The sequence below is a fragment of the Hippopotamus amphibius genome, chromosome 11, assembly GCF_030028045.1.
Source record: "Hippopotamus amphibius kiboko isolate mHipAmp2 chromosome 11, mHipAmp2.hap2, whole genome shotgun sequence".
Lineage (NCBI taxonomy): Eukaryota > Metazoa > Chordata > Mammalia > Artiodactyla > Hippopotamidae > Hippopotamus > Hippopotamus amphibius.
The window spans coordinates 59,478,508-59,499,393 of record NC_080196.1 but is presented as its reverse complement, the minus strand read 5'-3'; positions in this window follow the sequence as shown (position 1 = coordinate 59,499,393).

Here is a 20,886-nt window from a genome sequence, read left to right as displayed (position 1 = left end):
TCCCTAGCTGTACTTTTGACAGGGTTTAAACTCATGAGGGTACAGTTCACAGAACATAATGCCTCCTTCTGACTTTGAAATGATATAATAGCATGCACAATCACAATCTATTATTAGCAAAGGCTGAATGACAGGTGATGTCCAAAGACAGATAGAAGTGCTATGAAGTACAAAGCAACAATCAAACAAATTGTGTAACAGTATATATTTTTATATTCCTTTCTAAAACTTACTTATACCTTATACATATGGCCTTTGGGGCATCAGGATTAGAGAAGATTTCAAGGAAAAAATAACGATGGCTTTGCTTTAGCTTAACTACCCTTAAATATAAAACTTCCGAAATTAAATCTACTAGTTAAATAGAAAGACATTTATTTAAGGAAAAACACTACTCTCAAAATTTTGAAGTGCCCTAGGGCTCATTCCTGGGATCTTTATCTCCTCTCCATAGGTAATCTCATCTACTCCCTTGGCCTCAAATTCATCTATATGATAATGACTCCCAAACTGTATCTCTAGCCTTGACCTCTTCCCCCATCACCATGAGAATCTCTCTAAGGGATTTCTAATATGCATCTCAAATTTACCATGTTCAAAACAGAATTCTTCAATACCTTCCCCATCCCTCACCCTCCTTCTCCTCTTCGCTCTGTTTGTCCCATCTCCACTAGCTAACACTCCAACAAGCAGGCAACCCTACTATTGTTCCTTCAAAGAAAAAAAAAAAAGGCATCTTTGATTCTTTTTCCCTTTTCTTCTCTTTTGGCATAAAATTCACAAGCAGGACCTGTGAACTCTGCTAACAAATCCTATCTGAGATCTGTCCAGTTCTCTTCATCCCTGTTTCTGCCATCCCCACCTACTGATCCACTGTCATCCATCCCCTGGATGCCAGAGAGCCTTCAGAATAGCATTCCTGCTCCCATCTGGTCCATTCTCTCACATAGTAGCGCAAGTAGTCTGTATATATTGTAAACAGGACCATATCTTCTCTGCTTTAAAATCTTTAAAGTGTCAGTGCATTTAGAATAAAAAGTAGATTTCTGACTCTGGCCTGTGAAGATCCACATAATCTGGCTTTAGTCTACCTCTACTCCCCTAGACCAAAACACTCAAGCCACAGAATACTCTTTCTGTTCCTGGGACATGCCAATATTGTTCCCACCTTAAGGCTCATTATATTGTACTGAGATTTTACCTGTCAGGAATGCTTTTTCCCCTAATTCTTATCTGGTATTTCCCTTTTTATATTTTAGGACTCCTCCATGTTAATTCCCTGCACTTATCAGTAAACTATAGTTTCTAGTTGAACAGAGTCCTCGCCTTTATTATTCACAATGGTAGGCCCAGTGCCTGGAAAAGTGTCTGTCACATGGCCAGTTCTCAATAAATATTTGGTGAATACATGCTTTTCAGAGTTCTTGTGCTGATTCTATAATGGCAGGAGTCACTGTGTTTGAAGCAATTAGCTTCTTTGAGTGTCACCTTCTTAATTTGTAAATTCATGAGTTTGGACTAAAACTTGATTATTTAGATACATTTCAGATTTAATGCTATAAGGTTTGTAGGCTATAATAATGTCTTAACCAGCCTCTGATAAAAATAACCAGATTGGGGGGTGGAGAGTGAAACTAAGCCAAAAACATGAATTTGCTCAGTTTTTTTTCTGTCTTGTACTTTGATTAGCAGTTAGATCATTCTGCTACTAAGCTATAGGCAATGCTTTGGTAGTGGTTTTATAGCCCAAACCACTGATTTTTTAATTTCCTGTTTAATTCAGAAATAAATATTGGTTGACTATTTTTTTTAAGAACATTTATTGAGATACAGTTACCATACAATAAACTGCATATATTTAGAGTGTACAATTTGGTATCCCAGTCTCCAAATTCATTCCCCACCAACCCTTCCCACTTTCCCCACTTGGTGTCCATATGTTTATTCTCTACATCTGTGTCTCTATTTCTTCCTTGCAAACCAGTTGATTTGTACCATTTTTCGATCCTCTGCATACATGTGTTAAAATACAATATTTGTTTTTCTCTTTCTGACTCACTTCACTCTGTATGACAGTCTCTAGGGCCACCCATGTCTCTACAAATGTCCCAGTTTCATTGCTTTTTACAGCTGAGTAATATTCCACTGTATATATGTGCCACATCTTTTTTATCCATTCATCTGTTGATGGACATTTAGGTTGCTTCCATGTCCTAGCTATTGTAAAAAGGGCTGCAATGAACATTGGAGTGCATGTGTCTTTTTGAATGATGGTGTTCTCTGGGTATATGCCCAGCAGTGGGATTGCTGGATCATATGGTAGTTCTATTTTTAGTTTTGCACAGAACCTCCATACTGTTCTCCATAGTGGCTGTATCAACCTACATTCCCACCAGCAGTGCAAGAGTGTTCCTTTTTCTCCACACCCTCTCCAGCATTTACTGTTTGTAGATTTTCTGATGATGCCCATTCTAACTGGTGTGAGGTGATACCTCATTGTAGTGTTGATTTGCCTTTCTCTAATAGTTAGTGATGTTGAGCAGCTTTTCATGTGCCTCTTGGCCATCTGTATGTCTTCTTTGGAGAAATGCCTATTTAGGTCTTCTGCCCATTTTTTGATTGGGTTGTTTGTTTTTTTGACATTGAGCTGGATGAACTGTTTATATGTTTTGAAGATTAATCCTTTGTCTGTTGATTCATTTGCAAATATTTTCTCCCATTCTGAGGGTTGTCTTTTTGTTTTGCTTCTAGTTTCCTTTGCTGTGCAGAAGCTTTGAAGTTTCATTAGGTCCCACTTGTTTATTTTTGTTTTTATTTCCATTACAATATTTGAGGTAGGTCAAAAAAGATCTTGCTGTGATTATGTCAAAGAGTGTTTTTCCTATGTTTTCCTCTAGGAATTTTATAGTGTCTGGCCTCACATTTAGGTCTTTAATCCATTTGGAGTTTATTTTTGTGTATGGTGTTAAGGAGTGTTCTAATTTCATTCTTTTACATGTAGCTGTCAAATTTTCCCATCAACACTTATTGAAGAGGCTGCCTTTTCTCCACTGTATATCCTTTCCTCCTTTGATATAGATTAGTTGACCATAGCTTATCTCTGGGCTTTCTATCCTGTTGCATTGATCTATATTTCTGTTTTTGTGCCAGTACCATACTGTCTTGGTTACTGTAGCCTTGTAGTATAGCCTGAAGTCAGGAAGCTTGATTCCACCAACTCTGTCTTTCCTTCTCAAGATTGCTTTGGCTATTCGGGGTCTTTTGCGTTTCCATACAAATCATAAAATTTCTTGTTCTAATTCTGTGAAAAATGCCATTGGTAATTTGATAGGGATTGCACTGAATCTGTAAATTGTTTTGGGTAGTACAGTCATTTTCACAAAGTTCATTCTTCCAATCCAAGAACATGGTATGTCCCTCCAACTGTTTGTATTGTCTTTGATTTCTTTCATGAGTGTCTTATAGTTTTCTGAGTACTGGTCTTTTACCTCCGTGGTTAGGTTTATTCCCAGGTATTTTATTCTTTTTTTGCAATGGTGAATGGGATTGTTTCCTTAATTTCTCTTTCTGATCTTTCATTGATATAGTGTATAGAAATACAAGGAATTTCTGAGTGTTAATTTTGTATCCTGCAACTTTACCAAATGCATTGATTAGCTCAAGTAGTTTTCTGATTGCATCTTTAGGATTTTCTGTGTATACTATCATGTCATCTGTGAACAGTGACAATTTTACTTCTTCTTTTCTAATTTGGATTCATTTTATTTCTTTTTCTTCTCTGATTGCTGTGGCAAGGACTTCCAAAACTATGCTGAATAGTAGTGGTGAGAATGGACATCCTTGTCTTGTTCCTGATCTTAGAGGGAATGCTATCAGTTTTTCACCATTGAGAATGATGTTGGCTATGGGTTTGTCATATATGGCCTTTATTATGTTGAGATACGTTCCCTCTATGTCCACCTTCTGGAGAGATTTTATCATAAATGGGTATTGAATTTTGTCAAAAGCTTTTTCTGCATCTATTGAGATGATCATGTGGTTTTTAACCTTCAGTTAGTTAATATTGTGTATCACATTGATTGATTAGTGTATATTGAAGCATCCTTGCATTCCAGGGATAAACCCCACTTGATCATGGTGTATGATCCTTTTAATGTGTTGTTGGATTCTGTTGGCTAGTATTTTGTTGAGGATTTTTGCATCTAAATTCATCAGTGATATTGGTCTGTAGTTTTCTTTCTTTTTTTTTTTTTTGTAGTATCTTTGTCTGGTTTTGGTATCAGGGTGATGGTGGACTCATAAAATGAGTTTGGGAGGGTTCCTTCCTCTGCAATTTTTTGGAAGAGCTTGAGAAGGATGCGTGTTAGCTCATCTGTAAATGTTTGATAAAATTCACACGTGAATCCATCTAATCCTGGACTTTGTTTGTTGGGAGATTTTTAATCACAGTTTCAATTTCATGACTTGTGATTGGTCTGTTCATATTTTCTATGTCTTCCTGATTCAGCCTTGGAAGATTATACATTTCTAAGAATCTCTCCATTTCATCCAGCTTGCCCATTTTATTGGCACAGAGTTGTTTGTAGTAGTCTCTTATGGTGCTTTTTATTTCTGTGGTGTCTGTTGTAACTTCTCCTGTTTCATTTCTAATTTTATTGATTTGAGTTCTCTCCCTCTTTTTCTTGATGAGTCTTGCTAGAGATTTATCGATTTTATTTATCTTCTCAAAGAACCAGCTTTTAGTTTTATTGAGTTTTGCTATCATTTTCTTTGTTTCTATTTCATTTATTTCTGCTCTGATCTTGATGATTTCTCTCTGTCTACTTACTCTGAGTTTTGTTTACACTTCTTTCTCTAGTTTCTTTAGGTGTAAGTTTAGATTGTTTATGTGGGATTTTTCTTGTTTCTTGAGGTAGGATTGTATTGCTATAAACTTCCCTCTTAGAACTGCCTTTGCTGCATCCCATAAGTTTTGGATCATTGTGTTTTCATTGTCATATGTCTCTAAGTATTTTTTGATTTCCTCTTTGATTTCTTCAGTGATCTCTTGGTTATTTAGTAGTGCATTGTTTAGCCTCCATGTGTTTGTGGTTTTTACAATTTTTTTCCTATAACAGATTTCTAATCTCATAGCATTGTGGTTGGAAAAGATGCTTGATATGATTTCAATTTTCTTAAATTTACCAAGGCTTGATTTATGACCAAAAATGTGATCTATTCTGGAGAATGTTCCATGTGCATTTGAGAAAAACATGTAATCTGCTGTTTTTGGATGTAATGTCCTATAGGTATCTATTAAATCAAAGTGATTTACTGTGTCATTTAAAGCTTGTGTTTCCTTATTAATTTTCTGTGTGGATGATCTATCCATTCTTGTAAGTGGGGTGTTAAAGACCCCACTATGATTGTGTTACTGTCGATTTCCTCTTTCATAGTACTTAGAATTTGCCTTATGTACTGAGGTGCTCCTATCTTGGGTGCATATATATTTATAATTGTTATCTCTTTTTCTTGGATTGTTCTCTCAATCTTTATGTAGTGTCCTTTCTTGTCTCTTGTAACATTTTTTATTTTAAAGTCTATTTTATCTGACAGGAGTATTGCTACTCCAGCTTTCTTTTGATTTCCATTTGCATGGAATATCTTTTTCTATCCCCCCCCACCCTTTCCATCTGTATGTGTCCCTAGGTCTGAAGTGGGTCTCTTGTAGACAGCATATATATGGGTCTTATTTTTGTATCCATTCAGCCAGTCTGTGTCTTTTGGTTGGTGCCTTTAGTCCATTTACATTCAAGGTAATTATCGATATGTATGTTCCTATTTCCATTTTCTTAATTTTTTTTTTTTTTTGTTTTTGTAGGTCCTTTTCTTCTCTTGTTTCCTGCTTAGAGAAGTTCCTTTAGCATTTGTTGTAGGGCTGGTTTGGTGGTGCTGAATTCTCTTAGCTGTTGCTTCTCTGTAAAGCTTTTGATTTCTCTGTCGATCTGGATGAGATCCTTTCTGGGTAGATCATTCTTTGTTGTAGGTTCTTCCCTTTCATCACTTTAAATATATCATGCCACTTGCTTCTGGCTTACAGAGTTTCTGCTGAGAAATCACCTGTTATCTTTATGGGAGTTCCCTTGTATGTTATTTGTCATTTTTCTCTTATTGCTTTTAATAACTTTTTTCTGTGTTTAATTTTTGTCAATTTGACTACTACTATTTTTCTTGGTGTGTTTCTCCTGTCTGGGACTCTCTGTGCTTCCTGGACTTGGGTAGCCATTTCCTTTCCCATGTTAGGGAAGTTTTCAACTAGAATCTCTTCCAATATTTTCTTGGGTCCTTTCTCTCTCTCTTCTCCTTCTCGGACCCCTATAATGCGAATGTTGGTGTGTTTAACATTGTCCCAGAGGTCTCTTAGGCTCTCCTCAGTTCTTTTCATTCTTTTTTCTTTATTCTTTTCTGCATCAGTGATTATCACCATTCTGCCTTCCAGGTCATGTATTTGCCCTTCTGCCTCAGTTAATCTGCTATTGGTGCCTTCTAGTGTATTTTTCATTGCAGTTATTGTGTTGCATATCTCTGCTTGTTTGCTCTTTAATTCTTCTAGGTCTTTGGTAAACTTTTCTTGCAACTTTTTGATCTTTGCATCCAATCTTTTTTCAAAGTCTTGGATCATCTTCACCACTAGTCTGAATTCTTTTTCTGGAAGGGTGTCTATCTCCTCTTCATTTAGTTATTTTTCTGGGGTTTTATCTTGTCCCTTCATCTGATACAAAGTCTTCTGCCTTTTCATTTTCTGTATCTTTCTGTGGCTGTGGTTTTCAGTTCCACAAGATGAAATACTGCTGATACTGCTTGATACTGCTGTCTGCCCTCTTGTGGAGGAAGCTCTCTAGGAGGCCCATGGATGCTTCCTGATGAGAGGGACTGATGTTGGTTTGGGCTGGCTGGGCAGGACTCAGTAAAAGTTTAATCCAATTTGGTGGGTGGAGCTCAGTGACACTTTAATCTGCTTGTCTGCTAATGGGTGGGGCTGTGTTCCCACCTTGTTGGTTGTTTTGCCTGAGGCTACCCAGCACTGGAGCTTACAGGCTCTTTGCTGGGGCTAATACTGGACTCTGGGAGGGCTCACACCAATGAGCCCTTCCCAGAACCTCTGCTGCCAGTGTCCCTGTCCCCATGGTGAGCCACAGCTGCCCCCCCAACTCTGCAAGTGACCCTCCAACACCAGCAGGTAGGTCTGGTTCCGTCTCCTATGGGGTCACTGCTCCTTCCCCCTGGGTCCTGGTGAGCACTATTTTTTGTGTGCCCTCCAAGAGTGGAGTCTGTGTTTCCCCCAGTCCTGTGGAGGTCCTGCAATCAAATCCCATTGGCTTTCAAAGTCTGATTCTCTGGGGATCCCCCCTCCCGTTGCTGGACCTCCAGGTTGGGAAGCCTGACATGGGGCTCAGAACCCTTATTTTAGTGGGTGGACTTCTGTAGCACAACTGTTCTTCAGTTTGTGGGTCACCCACCCAGCATTTATGGGATTTGATTTTAATGCAATTGCGCCCCTCCTATCATCTCATTTCAGCTTCTCCTTTGTCTCTAGATGTGGGGTGTCTTTTTTGGTGAGTTCCAGTGTCTTTCTGTCAATCATTGTTCAGCAGTTAGTTTTAATTCCAGTGCTCTTGCGAGAGGGAGATGAGTGCATGTCCTTCTACTCCACCATGTTGATTCATGTCCCATGGTTGACTATTTTTATAAGAATTGAACTTTATATGAAAACAACTGTGCATAGTTGCTGAAAAGTATTAAAATAATATTATCATTGAATAACATGTGAGAAGAGCAGCATGAGCAGTTCTTTGCTTAAATTCTACCTCTGGTCTTCAGTAGTGGCATGACTTTGGGACAAATTTTAACCTCTCTGAACTTCAGTTTACTCTTATTATAAATGATAGAGTGATACTTAAGTCATAGGAATGTTCTGAAGATAAAATTCCTAAGCTGTTTCTCACACAAAATAGAAACTCAACTATAATCAATGATCTTCCCCCTTTTCTTTCATCTTTTGTTCTTTCTTCTATTAAAATATCAAGGCATTTTATTTTTTCTTCCTATAACCAAAAACTTATTCTAACAGTGGTTCTGTAACCAACCTGGAGGAGAATCACAGTGTGAAGTGCTGTGAATTAAACTTTTTTGGCACTTTGCTAATGCTTCTCAGGAATCTTCTTGCACCAGAACTTCCCCTCTGTGCCCTTGCATAACCACCACCTATGTCCCAGAAAGAAAATTGTAAACTAACTTAAAAGCTAAAGGAGGGAAGGACTCCTATGCTCATTTTTAGTTTCTACCAGGATGAGAAAATAGATACAAATTACACATAACTACAGAACTCCTTATCTGTAAGAAATCCTAGCATCTTTTGCCCAATGAGAAAGAGATTTTTCTCAAAATTGATTGCTTTTCTTGTTTTATAATTTCTTTTCTTAAGGCACTCAACTCTCTCCAATCTAATCTATCTATTGCATTTGCATTAATTTGTCCCCATATCAGTCCTGCATTCCTAGGATTCATTTGCTGGCTCCTTAGATTCCTATTTAAAGTGACTTTAAAGTTTAAAACATTCAGTTCTATCAGAGAATCATCTTTCAAGGAGATTAGTGAACTTAAAATAGATAATAGAAATAAAATAGACAAAAATAAATAACTCTTAGTTCCCATCTACACAACAACCCATGATATTTAGGTGTCTTAATTCGTTAACAACAAATTGGTAACTAGAATCAACTTCTACCAACTCCTGTTTAATATTTCAATCACCATTCCATGGGCCAATTACTATTTGTGAAACATGCAATACCTATATGTGCAAGTGTGAGTAACTAGGATGTGTTTATAGGAACTTTCTCAGTGCTCTTTTGGACTCAGCAGACTGCTCTCAGTGATGGAGGACTGCAGTGCATGGTCCCTCGACTGAGTGAGCACAATTGGAAAAAGAGAAAATCAGAATGAATCTTCCAAGGATCTACAGGGTATAATCATCATTCAATTAAGAACATCCATTTCCTTTATTAGGAAACATTAATATCAACAACAGTGTTTAATTCATTCAATTATACAGGTAACTATTTACGGAACAAAGTATGATTAGTAAGTACAGTGAGGAATCCTAATAAGTGCTTAGTAAATGTCAGTTACCATTGTTGTTGCTGCTTCTCTGTATTCCTTATAATATATAACAGTACTTTTAAGAAACTTTTTTCTCAATGCTCTCAGCAATTCATAGAACTGTTAGTATCATTACTGTTATTGTTATTATCATCATGCCTATTTTACAAGTGAGAAAATCGAGCGAAGCATAAATATCACCTCTGCCACTCTAAACAATAAGTGTTTGATAAGAGGTTAGTGCTCATCAGTGTGTACCTTTCACACAGTTCAATGCTACCTTTTATGACTTGTAGGCAGAAGGTCATATAGTCCCCATATGAATCCTTCCAGACTCAGGAATCCCGGTACATAACAACAGAATCTCTGGTTTTGCGTTTTACTCACTATAAACTTCAGAGGAATCTTCACATATCGAGCCCAGTTCTGTTTCCCAATAATTTCTACCCATCGGTCTTATGTTAAACTCTCTCTGGGGCTTCAAAAATAATTTTAACCTCTCTCCTATATGGGTAAAATGATGGAAAACTGTCATCATATGTCTCCTTCTCTTCTTCAGGCTAAGCATCCAGTTACTTCAACAATGTCATGTCTGATATGTCTTGCACTTTACCATCTGGTTGCTTTTCTTTCTGTGCACTTCTATTTATCAATGTCCATTTTTGAAAGTGGCAGTCAGAACTTTATAAAATACTTGAATCATGGGCTAGATAGTGCAGAGCGTAGTAGGACTATTAGTTCCTTCAATATTTAGCTTATAAAATTCCTATGCAACTTTCAAGTTTCAGCCCAATGTCACCGCTTTGACACAAACATCATCTTCACTTAGCTGGGGAGTAGACATTATCATTTTTATAAACTCATTTATATAGTGAATATGTCACCTACAAACAGGACAGATATCTGGCCTCATTATGGGTCACAATATGAAGAACAAGACAAGCTTATTTTCTGCCTTCTTTGAGCATAAAGAAGCCATAAATTAAACAGATATATACAAATGTGTGGGTGAAAAAAATCATACATAACGACAAATTCTATGAAGTACTAGGATAGTAAATAGTAAAGGTACATGGCCTGCAGTATTTTACATAGGCTCTGGAAAATATCTAGAACAGTTCTAAAGCATGTGTGTGGATGTTTAAGTGTGGTTTTCTTTTGGTTGGGTGGGCTGGGGTATGTGGCAGGCGATAGAGGGCTTGGATGAGTGGAATGAGTACTTTGTATAAAGGAGACATCTAATCCAAAACTCTTGAGGCAGGGAAGTGCTTGGCAGGTGTGGAGGCAAGAAAAAAGACACCTCATGACATGGCACATTTTGTCTTGCATATGTTTCTTCTATCCTCTAGAGAAATGTATTATCATTCAAGTTAGTGATCATGCTTCACCTCTGGAGCCCTCAGAATATTTTATAAGGCACCTAATACACCTGGTAGTCAAAAAGGTGTGTTGACTTGAAATAGATATTTCTTCACAATTGTATACTACCTACAGTTTAGATAAGCAATTATTGATTAGTTAACACACTGGTAAGAATATTGAATAGAAGTGATGAAGGGTAATACTCCATATCCCGAGAAAATGACATCTCTCCAGATGGATAGTGAGTAATTGATGAACTCGTTTTGGATGTGGTTGTTCAACTAACTTTACTCAAGCCCCAATTTCTTCATCTTACACATTAAAGAAAATCCCAAATAATTTATTTGCATTGTTGAAAAAGCCACTGAGGATTTGCTCAAGTTGATAAAGAAGATCTTTAAAAAACCTACAGCTAATCTCATATTTAATGGTGAGGAACGCAAAGCTTTCTCACTAAGATCAGATACAGGGTAAGGATGTCCCCTCTTACAACTCATTTTCAACATCATACTGGAAATTCTAGCTAGTGAAGTAAGACAAGAAAAAGAAATGAAAAATACACTGATTGGAAAGGAAAAAATAAACTTCTTTTTGTACACAGATGATATTCTATAGAAAATCTGAAAGAATTGACAAACGATCTGCTGGAACTATATAATAATAGGTTATAGCAAGGTTGTAGAATAAAAGGTCAACATGCAAAAATCAATCTCTTTCCTATATACTGGTAATGAACAACTGGAATTTGAAGTCAAATACATTATACCGGTTATATTAGCACCCCTAAAAAGAAATACTTAGTTATACATCCAACAAAATATGCACAAGATGTGTATGAGGAAACCACAAAACCCTAATAAATAAAATCAAACAAGAACTAAATAAATGGAGAAATATTCCATGTTCATAGACAGGAAGAGTTGATATTGTCAATATGTCAGTTCTTCCCAACTTGATCTATAGATTCAAAACAATTCCAATCAAAGTTGCAGCAAGTTATCCTGTGGATATTGAAAAACCAGTTCTAAAGTTTATGTGGAGAGGCAAAACACTCAGGAGAGCAAATACAAAATTAAAGGAGAAGAATACAATTGGAGGATTGACTCTACCAGACATCAAGACTTACTGTAAAGCTACAGTACTCAAGGCTGTACTGTATTGGTGAATGAATAGACAAACAGCCCGAAGGAACAGAATAGAGAGCCCAGAAATAATCCTACATAAATATAATCAAGTGATCTTTGACAAGCGAGCAAAGATCGTGTTTTCAACAATTGGTGCTGTAACAACTGAATCAAAACACAGAACTTGCACTCTTCACAAAAATTAACTCAAAATGGATCACAGATGTGAATGTAAAAAAAAAAACCATAAAACTCCTAGAAGATAACACACGAGAAAACCTAGATGACTGGGGATGTGGCAATGCCTTTGTATATATAATACCAAAAGCATGATTTATGAAAAAAAAAAAAGCTGGACTTCATTAAAATGAAAAAAATTTGCTCTTTGAAAAAAATGTCAAGAGAATGAGAGGACAAGTCACAGACTCAGAGAAAACATTTGCAAAATACATACCTGATAAAGAACTATTATCCAAAATATACAAAGAACTCTTAACACTCAATAATAAAAAAACAAATAACTTGATTAGAAAGTGGGCCACAGGCCTTAACAGATACCTCACCAATGAACATATTCAAATGGCAAGGAGGTATGTGAAAAGATGCTCCAAATCATATACAATCAGGAAAATGCAAATTAAACAACAAGATACAACTACACACTTATCAGAATGGCCAAAATCTGGAATTTGACAGTAGCAAATGCTGGAGAGGATGTGGAACAACAGGAATTCTCATTCATTGTTGATGGGAATGCAAAATGGTTCAGACACTTTGGAGGACAGTTTGGCAGTTTCTTACAGAACTAAACATACTCTTACCATACAATCCAGCAATCTCTCTCCTTGATATTGTCCACGCAAAAGCCTGCACAGTGATGTTTAGAGTAGCTTTACTCATAATTGCCAAAACTTGGAAGACATCAAGATAGCCTTCATAAATAAATTACGGTACATTCACACAATGGAATATTATTCAGTGCTAAAAGCAAATAAGCTATTGGAAGCTGTGAAGAGACACGGATTAGCTTAAATGCATGTTAGTAAGTAGAAGAGTCCAATCTGAAGAGGCTACCAACTGTGTGCCAAATATACGACATTCTGAAAAAGGCAAAACTATGGAGACAGTAAAAAGATCAGTGGTTGCCAGTGGCTTATGGGGATGGTGAGGAAGAATACATAGGCAGAGAGCAAAGGGTTTTTAGTGAAAAATCCTTAATTTAGTGAAAATACTCTGTATGATGCCCTAACAATGGATACATCATTACACATAATCCAAATTCATAGAAATTACAAAACCAAAAGTGAACCATAATGTAAACTACTGACTTTGGGTGATAACGATATGTCAATGTAGGTTCATCAGTTGGAACAAATGTACCACCCTTGTGGGGGATCTGGATAATGGGGAGGCTGCTCACATGCGGTGATGGAGTATATATGGAAAATCTCTGCACTCTGCCCTCAATTTTATTACGAATCTAAAACTACACTTCAAAAACAAGGTCTTAATAAAAAATAATTTTAACCCAGAAAAATATTTTAAGATGAGTTTTCTTTTCCTTTTTTGGTTAGTGGTTATTAAAAATTTTGTTTCCATGGGAAAAAAAAGTTTACAATTTTGAATTTAGAAGTCAAATGGAGATAATAACCAATTTTCTAACATACAGCTTGCCAAAATCTTTAAAAAAGCATACCTCCTTACCTTTTTCCCGTAGAATGACCTGTTTCCTATAGAATTGTGATAATCTGTTATACGAAATTTGACAAACACTGCACTAGGTAGACTTTCCAAAGATCTTTACATTGCCTTGAGAATATAAGATTCCCTACGTATGTTATCAAACAATGGGGTAAAACAGTATATAAAAAGGTAGTAAAATGAATGAATATTACAGATAGCAAGTGTTAAAGAAATCAGAGGAGGAAAATGCTCCAAGAGTGATGAAATATTAAATTCGGGGTAAGTTTCATGGAGGAAGAATGTTTTAAGATCATTTTATTATAAAACATGAAGCTTACCTGTGGGTCCAACAGAAGAGTCTGGGTCAGATACAATAAACACAATTTGAGGTCAGAAACTTTGGCTGCTGAAACTAAATCACTCTTCTCCACCTTTGTAATATTTAATTTTTCCAGCTAGAAAAACAAATCTTTTTCAAAATGATCATGAGAATAAACACTGAGAAATACTTAAAGCTGCTGATGACAAGTACACGGTTTGAAGACAGTAATTAACAAAGGCAACAGGGCTTTGGAAATGAGCAGTGGTGTGGTCCCCTGTGATGGAATTTGATATCCTCTGTCCACAAGTTCTTTTCCTAAAAACTCCTTTTCCTCATCCATTTGGATATAAGAATATGTGGGTAATCAAGAGATTCCCCACAATTTCAATACATGATCAAAATGACCTATTCTACAAATTCAGAGCAAGTATACTTTTTAATTTTTTTTTTTGCTTACTCAAACTACCCTCCCAGTGCCCTTAAAGACAAGTATTTTTTGGCAATTGCTTATGCTCTGGAATTTCTTAAGGATGTGAGAATTTATCCAACGAAGCATTTTAGCTTTTTTTCCAAATGGTATCACCGTAAAAATAGACCTCTGTCTTGGGGTTCAGCCACCAACCTAGACTCTCTTTCCTTTCAGTAATTTTATGTTGGAGAACAGCTTGACTTTCTGTGTCACTAGGTGGAGGAAAGGGTGAACCTGCTCTTCATTTCCAGAAACAGCTGGCTCATTATTTAAATTAATCCCCTCCTTCCCCTTCACCAATAGAAAGACAGATTTGCTAAGCTTCTCAGCAAACCAGAAGCTGTTGCTCAGTAACATTCTCTTAAACAATCAGTGAGTGCTGCCTTATATTTACTGCACTGAGACGGGAAATACCAGAGCTTCTTCTCTGACCATTGTAAGCAGGCTTTGGGATTCCCTACAGTCTTCACTCCTACAAATAGGAATGAGCACTGTGACCTTAATCTCTTCTCAGGAAGCCCTTTTAAATTTCAGGTTTAAGAGGTAACTGATGCAAAAATATTACTAAAGGAATAACAGCTTTATAACCTACTAAAAAATTTGGACAGACAACGTTGGGAAGTTTACGAAGAAAGGATGAGAAGTTACAGCTCAAGGAGTCACAGGAGGATTCTAAAGGCAAAAATTCCCTCTTTGAAGTGATACTGAAGAACCACATTACACTGGGAGCTACAGGATTATTCTCTGATAATTTTTTTAAATTATGATTATCCTCCTAAGGGAGACTTAAAACATTTACATGGGTACAAAAACAATCCTATATGAAGATAATTAACCACTCACACTCAGTAACATTCCACAGTGTTCAGCTTGAAAGACAGAGGTGTTATACAGTTTGGAGTAGAAGAGCAGACATGGATTTGATATCAGCCGGAACAAGGTCTTACTAGCTTCTAGCATAAAACATTATACAACTGATCCCTCATAAATTACTAACAACTTTTTTTAAATTGCTATAAAATTAAATGAGATACTACATGGGACTCTATGTATCTTCAGTGGGCTTCTTGGCTGTGTGATTTAATCAATTTACTTAAACGCTGTGCCTCAACCACCTCCAGGCACTGTTAGGAAGGTTACATGTACCTTATACATGTAAAGCCCTTTGAGTCATGCCTGGTAAATGCACATGATGATGATGATGATATCGTGACTGTCTGACTTAGAGCAAACATCAGTCAATTGTGATCATTCATTTACATCCTCAATGAATGACTCTTTAACTTAAAATCCACTTTTGGTCATTTATAGTTCATGGACTAATAAACCGTTTGACACCTATCTTTGCAATGCCTTTAGATTACATACAAGGAGGAGTGAAACAAACAAGCTGGACAGAGAGCACATTGGTCATAATATAAAGAGGACTGGGTCTGAGTCCACATTTTGATATTTTTTATGAGAACTTGGGATAAATTATTATTTAAAATCAGATCAAGTGTCTGTTTATTACTGTTGCTTTCAAAACTCAGTTCATTGAGAGGCCATTATAGCTCTTCTTGTCTCCTGCCTTCCATCTGTCTCCTGACCTTAAAGTTTCTGCTTCTGCTACCACTTCTTCCTTCTCACTAGAGCATCTACTTCAAATTTGAAATGACTTGTGGATCACGTCATGATTGTTTTGGAAGAACTTTCTCTACCACATAACCTGATAGACCCCTCACCAGTTAGAGTGGCTGGCTCTTGGACTAGCACTCAGCACAGTGCAGATAGCTGAAATGAGGAGGGGGTGTCAGATGATACAGAATAGAATTTAGAGGATTTTATGTTCTATAGCAGTGATGTGAGCAAATATTTTCTTTAAAATTTTATTTTAAGATAAAGAAGGCAATATGACTGATGTGTCTGAAGAGTTTAATATCATGTCCCTGGGCCCATATTTGGCACTAAAAAATTAAAGATGAATAAGACATTTTTTTGCCCATGAGGAGCTTACATTCCAGTGTGTTAAACAGAAATTTCACAAACAAAAAGAAAAAATCAGTGAGTAACTTCTGTGATAAAGGTACCCGCTCTCTGCTAGAACAAAATAAAGGAAGGAGATGTAGCTTGTTTGGATGTTAAGCAAAGCTTACTTCATAAAATAAGGTCCCAGAGTCTGAATCATGCAGGATAAGTAAGAGAAAGAGAAAAAAGGTGTAAAAACGCTATTCTTTAGCACAGAAAGGTGCACGAACAAAGGCAAAGAGGCTTGACTAAGCATTGGGGAGTGTGTGTGTGTGTGTGTGTCCCTACAAGCCATTCAGCAATACCGAGCATCTAGAGAACATAGCAGTATGGTGCATGTATGATAAGGGAGTGTGAAAGAAGAAAAAGAAACTTGTGGAAATTAGTGGGTTTGGTAAAAGACTTAGAAGGGAGAAAGAGAGAGAGAGGGATAGAGAGAGACAGAGAAACCAATGGATCTAGGAAAAGAGCAAAGATCAGATTAAGAGATCCCTATGCGTGGCCCTTACTGCAGATGTAGGGCCTTTCTCCCTTTAGACTGGAGGTAAAGAGAGATCATGAGTAGATAAACATTTAGATTGGGAGCAGGGTTTTGAGGTGGATCCTGCCTAATGGCTCTATTCCTTCCATGAGGCCTTTGAGGGGCTCATCTGATGTAGGGGATGTTAGGGTGCTTGGTAGTGAAAATCTTGAGCAGAAGGCCAAAATCAGGAAAGAATTAAGTAGGGGCAAATAAACAAAATCACCAGAAATTATAAATAACCAGGTGTACCTATAAGGGAAGAGAATCTTAAATATATATATATACATATATACACATACTTCTGTAACTGAAGCACTTTGCTGTGCACCTGAAACTAACACAACATTGTAAATCAACTATACTTCAATTTAAAAAAAGAGGCATGGGGGAGAGTTGAGGGAGGGAGGGAATATGGGGATATGTGTATAAATACAGATGATTGAACTTGGTGTACCTCAAAAAAATTATAAATAAATAAAATGAAAGAAAAAAATAAAATAAAAAATAAATAAATAAAAATAGAAAAAGAGGCAGGATGGAGGGGATATGGATATATGTATAAATACAGCTGAATCACTTTGTTGTACAGCAAAAACTGGCACAACAGTGTAAAGCAATTATATTCCAATAAAGAGCTTAAAAATTAGAAAAGAGGCAAAATAAATGAATAAATAAATACATAACCAGCAGTAAATAAACTATGAGGCAACATAAAGGGTTTATCTGAGATTGGATGTCATGACTTTAGTGACAATGATAAGAAGGCTGGATGCTTTTCATCAACAATGCCTCATTCTCTGGCTGGGAAGAGAGGATGTCCATTGCAGTATTGATCTGTTTCCCCATCTCTCCAAGAGAAGTCCTCAGTTAGTGTTAGGCTTTCTCCCGAAGGAAAGGTGGAGGGGCTTAATAAGAACGACTCAGGAATCAATCTTGGAGTACAGGTTGGCAATTTTTACGGGAAAAGCTGGAGGGGTGGGTGGCAATGGGAGGCTGATTTCTAGAATAGAGTAGGAGATCTTTGAAGTGGAGGACTTTATGAGCTTGGAGAACTGGAGCAACGAGAGTGACTCTTAGGAAGGTATAAGGATGAGGCAACATGACAAGTACATATTGTAACATGAAGTTGCTGGAATTACTGATCTGATAGTGTTGTGCTACTGCTACAGGAGTCCACTAATAACACTAAATAAGTCTAATATCCAAACAGAACAGGAGAGAACTCAACAAAAATCCTTTGATTCTGACTCCTGTCCTCTGATCTGCCAGGATCTTTTAAAGGAAGGATAACTGGCAATGACTATACTTTTGTTTTATATCTTTTTGTTGTCCCTCACCTTCCTGCTACTCCAACATCACTTTGAAACAGCTTTGTTTTGGATCCCGTAAAGCCCCCCCATAAGCAAAGTTGTAGACTGTGAAGCTATACTCTATTTGGTGTAATCAAAGTTAGTGAAGATTTTACACATATTACCTAATTCCTGGGGGGAGGTCAGGAGACGCTGTTTCTTGCCTTGGTGTATTTGCAGAAATTGTGGATTAGAGGGGAGTAAAGGAAACAAGACCCCAGACAAGATAAAGAGCTAAACATCAGAAACCTCTACCCTTCTGCTCCTTTTGTTCCAAAGGTTGCCATGGTACTAGAAAAGGACAGAACTCATGGCAAACAGGAGAATATACTGTATCATGAGAGATTTAAAATAAAAATCTTTGCGTATGTTTTCTTCTCTCTGAGTCACATTTGGTGAGAACGTTTCCTAACTCACATAGTGTGTTGTATGCCATGTTAACAGTAGCATTTTCCAAAATAACATACAGCAGGGTAGGGTCTGCCTTTCCTATTGAATTCTGGGACCCTTTGGGGACACAGCTATTGGGCTTCTGTGTGTAGTTTCTGGTGATAAAGATTTCTGATGTATAGGATTTCTAGGTGATGACAAGGTCAACAATGGGGCAAGAGTGTAGACAATCAAAGTGGTTTAGAAATAAAGGTCCCTGGCTTTTAAGTTGTACAATCACCTCTGCCCTTTGTTTTCAAATAAGTAATTTCTAGCTGATCACAATAAATACTGTAGCAGCATTTGGATGTATCCTCTGAAGGAAAATTTCTGTTCTGGGCCAAATGCTGCAGCAATGAGACTGTTCCTGCCAAAGTGAATTTTTCCTTTCTTTGTTCCTCTTGATAATCCTGACAATCTTTTGTATGTACACAGAGCTGAAAGCTCTAATAACCTCAATTTTATATATGAGGTAATAGGCTCAGGGACAGAAAGAGCTTCCCCCAAAGTGTACAGAACCCCAGCCAGGCTGGAGCTGAAGTCTCCGTCTTCATATCCTGCTGCCTGCCTGCCTAGCCAGCTTGGTCCCTGAGATGAAGACAAGTGTTTTCCCTTAAGCCTCTATGTGCGTGTGTCCTCTGTGTACTCAGGCCCCGAGGACTTTTGTCACTGTCCAGAATCACTGGTCTTTAACAAGACACATTCTCCAAGAGGCTAAACTCCCCTTTTCTTTTTTCTTTCTTTCTTTCTTTCTTTCTTTCTTTCTTTCTTTCTTTCTTTCTTTCTTTCTTTCTTTCTTTCTTTCTTTCTTTCTCTTTCTGTCTGTCTTTCTTTCTGTCTTTCTTTCTTTCTCTTTCTTTCTTTCTTTCAACACACTAGCACATTTGTGTACCGAGAAGATGTGGCGTCCGGAGCTGCAGCATGCGACCCCAGAGGCCCTGCCAGATGCGTCTGTCCGGCTTGCTCTTCTGCTTGACCTGCACTCCGGGGAGGCGCCGGCTGTTTAGCCGCTGTATCCCCTCTCAATCTGCTCAGGAACACAGACCAGAAGGGCTGCCGAGGGCCGCGGCAGCTTCAGAATCCTGCTGCCATCTAGGGATGAGATGCAGGTCTTGGCGCGTGCGGGCGCAGGGACCGAGCGCGCGGTCTGGGGCGGGATGCATCCCGCGCCGCCCTCGGGGACCCATTGCCAGTCGTCCAGTTTGCCCGGGTTGCAGGTAGGAACGGAGACAAAAACAGCGACAGGGAAGAAGGAGAACGAAAGAAAACAGCTGGGAGCTAGGGGCAGATACCTGCAAGGACAGGACCCAAGCGGAGAAGAAGTGGATGCAAAGGGTCCGTGGGCGAGAGCACTTGCGCCTTAATCACGATCAGAGTGTGTGTTGAGGCAGCCTGTCCGCTGTCCGCACGCGGCTGTCCAAGCAGATCACAGAGTCCAGCTACTTTATTCATATGTGTAATTGTCAAGCCTTCCTTTTGCAAAGGGGAGGGGGGCGCACATCGCCTTCAGTGAAGACTGTATAGAAAATCCGGAGAGGAGATTTACGGAGTTAACTTTACGCATCATATCATGGTGTAAGCGCCTCTTTCTTCTACAAACAGAACAATGGGGCTTTCAAAGAAGCGAAGGGGAGAGGGTTGACTAGAGGGGAAAGGAGGAGGGGCTCACGGATTGGGGAAGAGGTCCTGCTGTTGACTGGGAGGCCCTGCTGAGCGACTTCAAATCAAATTCTTTCTGAAAGGAAGTGTTATTAAAAGTAACTTTAATCCTTCCAGCCAGACGGCTTATAAAAGCATACAATTAAGTCAAACAAATGACGAGAGCATTTTCTCTCCTACCTGTTTCCCCCTTCTGAGAGTAATCACTACAGGCTAGTCCTGTCTCATTCTGTGCAAACAGAAGGAGTGCTTCGGAGGTACCAGGTTCTCTCTCACTCTCCTGCCTCTTTCTTCTCCACTGCCCCACCCCAAACCCATTCAGCTCTTGGTACCAACCAGCCTGTCTGCAGATCCAGCCAAGAACAAAGGGGCGAATTTCAATATTTCCTCTTTGTGCAAGGTTAATTGAAAATCAAAAAGTCACTTTTCAAATGTCATATTAAACCTGCCACTGCATCAATTTCCTTTGGTTGCCATGTCCATAGGCAAGAGAAAAGTGTTTGGGGGGGTTGGCCGGCAGGAGGGGAAAAATAGGGACACAATGAAGAAAAAGAGGAAGAAAGAAGTGAAAGGATTAAAAAAAAATCACAGATACACAGACTTTGATTGCAGTGGAAAATTGTTTCCCAGAGTGTCCTCAGTCAAAAGCAGCCTTTGCATTCGATAGTGTTACTTGATATTCCAGAGACAGAATTGCATCCTAAACCTGGGGAGATTAGGCCTCCATGTTTTTACGTTTTAATAGATGGATCACGATATGATTGTCATAAATGCCGCATTTTGAAATCTTAAGGGGTAATGTAATAACCTGACCATCT